Consider the following 8,478-nt stretch of genomic DNA (forward strand, 5'->3'; position numbering starts at 1 on the left):
GTTAGAAGAAGATCCAATCTTCTGTGGGGCTTAGCTGCAGTATGTGTGTAGTTGATGTTTATGTGGTTACAGATTTACAGACAAGATACATTATGAAAATCACAAAGATATGCTTTGTAAATAGTAAATGTTTGCACAAAGATTTGCAAACATTTACCTTGGTTTATTACATTTCTGAGGTTACATGACGAATATCACACAAAATGTTAGATCAATCACGCTATACGAAAGAAGAGCATACATTACAAAAATGGCCATGTCTTACTTGGGAGGTCCACGTTTACTTTGTCATCCCATCTCACTTAATTTGTCTAGTCTATTCTAGTCTATTCTATTGTCTATGTTCCCAATTATCCTCAGGTGACTTTGTTCATCCCTTGCTTCTCACCCCCACTGGAGACTTGTTAAATCTAAACTGCTCCAAAGGGACTTTCTCCTGAAAGGCTGATCACAACATCAATGAATATTCCACATGCTTGCACACGCATACTTCTGAACAGACTTTGTGGTGACAGAAATGTAGCAGAGACATGTTTGTTCTTGAAGTGAAAATGAAGCACCTCACCCAGTTTCTGTCATATTCATATATAAGGAATGGAAAGGAGCCTCCGTTTTAGGCTGATCAAAGGACAGAGGATCACCACGGGGAGTTGAGGAGAAAGGGAGAGTTTTATTTATTCTAAGTGCCTACTGTAATTCAGAAGAAATCTGGCAAGCAGGGATTCTGGAGGAAATGAATATTTCTTCATGTCCCGTCATCAAAACGACTCCATAGGTTGTTTTTTCAAGCTTGATGGGGAGCAAGTGAGGTGACATAGTTACAGAGTCACAAAGTCTTCATATAATAATAATAATAATAATATGATAATTATACCTATATTTTTCTGTGCCTTAAACCAAACCAAACTATATTGTCGCCCAGGTTGAAAGGTTGCTGTAAATCTGAGGTAGTTCTAAGCAGGGGGTGGATGAGGCTTCCTGTTTTCAGTTAATAATGTCAAAATATGACCAAATCACTGCTCAGCTAAACAAATGAATGAAACAAATAAGTGAAACACAGCTAGCCTTGAACTTGCAAACTTCTGATTTATCTTTAGACGCACAAGGAATATAGTTCTGGGAATGGCAATGTAGGTCAGGTGGTGGTAAATCCACCAGTCTGGTCCAGAGTGAAATATTGCAACAGCTATTTAATAGATTGCAATAAGATGCTATAGAAGATGAAGCTTTTAAACTGCTGAGATCTGCTTTTGTCCTTTCGAGCAGCAGAAATTGGATGGCTTTGATATTTATTTGTTTTAGTGTTTCTGTGGCATAACATTAAAGGTGGGTGTAGTAATTTTGTAAAAGCTACTGCACATTTGGTCAACATGTTGGCAGGCTTAGGAGCTGGTGTAATCCCATTATAAGTGGTCTTTATACAGCTGCTAATGTGTTTAATTGGTATATACATTATAAATGCATTTAGATATCTTATAGGTGGAGCATAAAACCAGCAGGAGGCAGAAAGTATAACTGACTGGAAATCAGAACGTGAACATTGATGATTTACAAAAACGGATGTGAATAAATCATGTTCAACACCTAAAACCACAACATTGATTATGTATGGCACAGCATACGTAATTCATACACAACAAAAAAACAAAGTATGGTTATAACCATATAATGAAAAGGAGAATTCACAATAGCCATCCATTAGTTACACAGTAAAAGTGACTTTGGCAATTAGTCTGCTTTCTTCCTGCTTCCTTTCCTGTTTGATCTTTAGATTTGTTTTCTCGCAGGAACACACTGAGCATGACTTTTATTTCATATTCACAGTCAATAATTTGTTCGAGAGGAGTCCCTCTTCCCTTCACTCTGTTATCTCCAAAAGTAATACTTTCATATCCCCCTGCAAGCAATTGAATTTCAATTTGTTTTATATGGTCAATCAATTGAGTTTGACACAGGAAGCAGCTAAAATGTAAAAGTGTCTCTTTTGAGACTCGTGGCTGTATAGAGTGGCTCAGATTGAGCTGAGCAGTTTTGCAAATTGCTTTCATATATTTTCTGATTTCAGATTGTCACATAGGAAATTTTTTTCTTATGTCCCCTAAAATAGTAATTTCTTTTAAAATGTTTAAAGGATATTTAATTAAATGTTACAGTCTCCATGGAACCTGGGACCTGTGAATCGCAATTTCCTTGTTCTCAAACTGTTCAAAAGCCGACTAGACACAATTTATTTTGTGCTAGAAAGGCCACAGGCATGAGTGTATATGACAGAGTGGGTAGGGGATTGTGGATGAAACAAAGTCCCAAATCAAACAACAGTAAAGGGGAAATGTATAATTTAGTTCAACCTATTTTAACCCGAAAGCTTATATTTCACTGTAACTGCCACCTTCATTTATTCTGAATAATCAATAAAGAAGTTAAAGGACAATAAGGTAGAATTATGCAGATGCAAAGCATGATGGAAGCAAAATGCCAAATGTTGATGGATTGATACGTATTCTGTCTGCCCATCATGATGGATCGGTGCAACGTGGGGAATAACTGTGCAACATACAATGAATTGATAAATTTAACCTCTGTACATGACAACAGGACTAAGCATGGAGGACATTTGGTGGCAACAGGTCTAAGTAATGTTCATAATTTGTCCCTTTCATTCCAAATGTTCATTTGACACAAAATGTGGTGTTTATTAAAAGTTTCTCTTTCTTTTTTTTGGTAATAATTATGCTGATCAGGTCAGGGTAACCAAGACAGGCTGATATTGGTTTTGTGACAATGAATTCTATATTTAGGATTCTGTATAACAAAACTGCTTTTAAAAATCTATACAAAGGTATATGGTGTATTGTTATTTTACTGAAAAACAGCTGAAACATGTACATGTATCCTTAAACCTGATAACCTTTAGAGTTATTGATTTTTTTCCTCCCATGTCGGATCACATCTGCAAATCCAGAGAGAGAATACTGAGCTCTAAATGTGCTACGGAGCCGAGTATGTTATTACAAAAATGTGACATAATTTTTCAAGTTGTTTACTGTTAAAACGTTGAACAAAGTAAAGCTTTTTGTCTGCTAACTGAATCCTCTTGTCCAAGAACTCTGGCCTGCACTTGCTTTCAGCTTTTTGTGCCCTCACTGGCACTCAGCATTGACCTCTACCTCTACACCTGGTATCGTTTTCTTCATCAGCTCCTAAATTTGCATCGTGTTCCTTTCCATGAGTCACCTGACTAATTTTCTTTTGCACTACAGCTCTTGTAAGGATTTACAGAGCCTGGCAGTAGCCACAGAGGCACAAACATATTTTGAGGCAACAATAGCAAGTGAAAAAAATGCTGCTGTGTGCATATGATATAATTAGTTCCCAAGTTTTGATTAACTGATGAGCATGTTTTACACAGGCACGGTTTCTAATATAATGACAATGTGTTGTAAAGATTCCTATTTTATTTACTCTTTCTCGCTTCCTTCTCTTCCTCCTCCAGCTCCTGTAAGTCAATTCTTGTCCTCATTTTCTTATCACCGACTGGCTCCTGTGTTACTTTGTCAATTAATGGAAATCACCTGGCGCAAATGATTAAAGAACTGCATTCCCTTCCACTCTCTTCATGTTAGGTGGCTTAGCTGAGCTTAGTAGTCCATGTAGTTAAAAGTGCCTTTATCTAAAAATAAAATGAGCACTGGAGCAACACTGGTGACTGTAGTCTTTACATTCTGATCAGACTGCCATGGTGATAATAACAATCACTTATTCTGAACTTCCTGTTTAACACTGTATTTGCCATACAGTGCACAGTCCCAAGTGCACCATACTATTAATGAACCTCAACTCACTCCTCTCAACTCGTCATACCTCCTTGATCCTTCTGAAAGATAAATGGCAGCTGTATTCATCTAAATTCATTAAACACAGTGTAAAAAAAATCCCTAAAAATCATAAATAATGCAAAAAACAAAAAAACCAAAACAACCCAAAAAACAAACTGTTTGCAACAAGCAAACCTCTGATGTTCTTTATATCTCTCAGTATTTCCTTTTCTGTCCATGTCTTTATATTATCAATTTACTGTCAATAAAAATAATTTTTAAAAATTGTTAAAAATCTGGTTCACACTCATTTTGTATGCACAGTGTGGTAAAATGAATTTCCCTTTTATTTAGTGTTATTCATATGATCCATTAAGATCTTTCTCAAGTCATGCTTTTGAAAATCATCAGTCATATTGCTTTTACCTTAAGTGTTCATTCAAGTCCTCTAGTTATTTATCTGAGTCATTACAAGGTGTATATTTGATAGTTTTTGCCTTTTGTTGTCTTTTCAAAACACTGACTGGGAAATTGTGAAAATGCATTCTTAACTTTAGCCGAGCAGTGTCCTTTTGACTATTAAAGAGACTGCAGCAGTTACTTTAGGTTACCTGAGGAGTAACTTTTTCTTACTGTCGCCTGACAAGTGCCTGACAGATAAAAGTATTCAATTTAAGTAGAAAACATCAAGGTATCCCCATAAGCGCTCTCAAGCGAACGCTGTCTGAGGAATCAGGCTTCCCGATGTTTCACTGCTGTTTTCAAGAGTTTCTGTTTTGCTCCCCTCCATCACTTTTAGTAATTTTAGTTGCCTGTGGAGCAGTGTTATTATTCTGGAGTCTTTGCACTTGTCTGCTGCAACTGCAAAGACTTTTGGTACCACCCACACCCTCGCTTGGTTTGTGTTAAGTACAATTTGCTAATACATAGTGCATTCATTTAAGCACCACATTTCAGTTTGCTTACTAAAATCAAAACCTCACAATGAAGTGAAAGGGGCAAAAAGAAAAACAATTAAGAAAGACGTCAATGTGACCTTATTCCAAAATTAAATCAATTTTGAGAAATATTGAAATGTCTTTCATTCACTTATTGTTAATTTTATTAGGTAATAGTCACTGAATAGCATGAAAAAAATTTAGTGACTGCACTTTCTGCTCATGTATCCAAAGAGATCTTGTTTCTCTAAGGTGTCATGTAGCACTTGTGCTCAAATAAATTTAAATGGGATTTGAGATTCTTTTGGGCTATTTGGGTTGACTATCACAGGGCTGACACAGAGAGACACCTATAGCCAATAATCAATGAACCTAAAATGCAAGTCTTTGGACTGTTGGAGGAAAGTGGAGCTAATCCATCTTGATGCAAAATGATGGTGTAAAGAAACATAAATACAAACCAAACGCGGGGAGACTGTAAAGGAAAAAAGGGGAAGAAATGAAAGAGAAAAAGATGAATCATATATGAAGTCACAAATATAAGTCAGGCAGGCTGAACGCCATGAACATTTTGATTTTTTTCCAATTCTACCCGTCAATCTTGCCATCTTTTTGTGTGGGATTGTTCATCTGTAGGTGTCTTCCTGCTTTGTGAAAATAACCAGTACTCACTCTCTTCCTCTCACAGCATGATTTTTGTTATTTGAGTGCAGTTTGGGAGTGTGTATTTCTACCAAGTTTCCTCTCCTGGAGACATCATTGACTTTCTAAGTGCATCAGTTTAACTGCCTGAAAAGTCTTGGCTCTCCCCTATGCCACAACAAAATCTGAAACTCAGTGTTAAGTGAGAGACTGATTGTTGGAGAAGATACAACTCTGTTCTCTTTTGTGTATTGGAATTAGTTTGGTGAAAAATGGATAACGAGTCGGATGCATTTTAAATAGTTTTGCTAAACATTGGAAAACATTGTCAGTCTGTTTTTATTTCTGTGTGTGTGTGTTTACACTCATTGTACAATAATGCTAGATGGATGCATGCTTGAGGAATTATGATTATGCTTAATTACAGTTTCTCTTGTTCTGGGTAGGTTCATGAATGCTCAAAGCTAATTGAGCATTCAGCTTCAAAGGAAGTGAAGATTAGCAAAGTGAGATTAGTTTACATGCCCATATTTGGTAAATGAAAAAGCAACCCCACACCATAACCTCCCCTCCACCAAACTTTACACTTGGCACAATGCAGTCAGTCAAGTACCGTTCTCCTGGCAACCATCAAACCCAGACTTGTCCATCGTGTTGCCAGATTGACAAGCGGGATTTGTCACTCCAGAGAACATATCTCTTCTACTCTAGAGTCCAGTGGCAGTGTGTTTTCCACTACTGCATCTGACAGTTTGCATTGAAATAACGCTTGGATGCAGTTGCTAAACCATGGAAACTTATTTCATGAAGCTCATTATGCACTGTTCTTGCACTAATCTGAAGGCCACATGAAGTTTGGAGGTCTATAGCGATTGATCCTGCAGAAAGTTGGTGACCTCTGCACATTATGACCCTCAGCATCCGCAGACGCCGCTCTATGATTCTATGTAGCCTATCTCTTTGCAGCTGAGTTGCTGTCATTCCTAATTCCTGTGGACTATTTAGTAAGGAATTTTCATGACTGGTCATCCTATCACAGTACCACACTGGAAATCACTGTGCTCCTGAAAGTGACCCATTCTTTCACTGTGTCTCACCAGCTGTTTTGAGTTAATACACCTGGAATCTCAGAAAAAACAAATATGGCTGTTTTGAGTTTTGCCAAAACTGGATCACTGACTTCTGAGATTTGACGGACAGACAGATACAGATCTATTCAAGGGAGACAGCAGAAAACATGAATGAATTAAAAAATGAATGGCACGGGAGATGACAAAATGCAAATGATAGAAAGGCAGTGCTGAAGGAGCTTTCTGAGCTGCAAGTTACTTTATGTTGGAAGAAATTCAGCCAGAGTGAAGATATGCATCACTGCAGAAAAAAATCTTTCCAAAAGTGATGAAGAAAGTAGTCCATTATGTTTTTTTTTTAAATGTACCCTTTTTATTTTGTTATGTAATACAAATCAGACTGTTACAAAAGTACCATATAAGCCTTGATATAATTGTATACATTATGGTTTGAGAGTAGGTGTCAACAAAAACCCTGAAAATAACATTTTATGGTTTGTCATTAGGCAAACTTTAATATGTCAGCAAAATTTAAGCACACCCACTCCACTTCTTGATAAGGTTTCTATTTCTGTGCAGATTAGTGTAAGTTACAATCAGATTATTATCATATTATTTGCCTCTTGTAACAAACTCACTGGTCACTCCACATTTTCAGGACCTAGAGTAGATATAAGCAGCTTTCTCATAGTTAAGTTATGATCAATTCAATTCAATTCAATTCAATTTTATTTATATAGCGCCAAATCACAACAAAAGTCGTCTCAAGGAGCTTTATATTGTACAGTAGATAGCACAATAATAAATACAGAGAAAAACCCAACAATCATATGATCCCCTATGAGCAAGCACTTTGGCGACAGTGGGAAGGAAAAACTCCCTTTTAACAGGAAGAAACCTCCGGCAGAACCAGGCTCAGGGAGGGGCGGCCATCTGCTGCGACCGGTTGGGGTGAAAGAAGGAAAACAGGATGAAAGGCATGCTGTGGAAGATCTATCCAACTAGATTTTTTGTGGAAAAATACTATTTTTAATTTTGATTTCAGCTGGAGTAACCAGAAATGCCTTAATTATTAGCCCGAATTGGAAACATCAATAAACAAAATATATAACATACAAGACACTAATCTGCTGAAGATCGAGCAACCAGGCAGGAGGAAAAGCAGATGATCTCAGGGGAGGTTCATGAGTGTAGTGAAAGAGGACATGCAGAGGGGTGTTGTGCCTAAAGATGATACCAGGGGTAGGGTGAGAGGCAGATGAACCCCTGTGGCAACGCCTAAAGGGAGCAACTGAAAGAAGATGAAGACAAAAGAATACATAATCTTTATTATAGTCATGTAAAAGATTTAAAAAACAGACGAACTAGAGCTAGATACAAGACAAAAGACAATTGTTGTCTTTATTTGAAGAGTTTCAGTCAGGATTCAGAATTCCTAAAGTTTAGAAACAGCACAAATGAAGGTGATGAATGGTTTTTATCGGTGAACTCGTCTCATCTCAGGTTGGCTAGCTGTGGTGAATGTTTTTTTAGTAAACTGTGCACTGTGTTGGACTGGTGCTCAGTGGCTGCGATGCTCATGGTCAGAGTTAGGTTACATCAAGTGTAGCAGACATTAATATGCATAGAAACTGATTAGGCTTCAAATGATTAACTAAACCTTTGTACCAACTTTACACTCTCTAGTATAAAGGTAATATAGTATAAAGATAGTATACTGTGGGGGATGGAAATCAGCCAAGTTAGCATATAGGTTGCTGAATTCACTTGTGTTAATCCACAGAGACCAGGTCAGCTGATCACAGCCTTTACTGGAGCTCACATTTGAAATTTTTTATTTTTTACAACAGATATTAGGGTTCCCCCAACTGCCAAATCTCACTTTAACCCTTGACTGTATTCATTTTTTTCTGTTTAGGTGTGGAGGCAAAGTCACCCTCTACAATGCAGATAAGAAAATGGTTATTTTTTAAAAGCTTGTCTTTTACTTACTTGTGCCATACATAACAGATT

The sequence above is a fragment of the Oreochromis niloticus genome, linkage group LG12 (genome assembly GCF_001858045.2).
Source record: "Oreochromis niloticus isolate F11D_XX linkage group LG12, O_niloticus_UMD_NMBU, whole genome shotgun sequence".
Lineage (NCBI taxonomy): Eukaryota > Metazoa > Chordata > Actinopteri > Cichliformes > Cichlidae > Oreochromis > Oreochromis niloticus.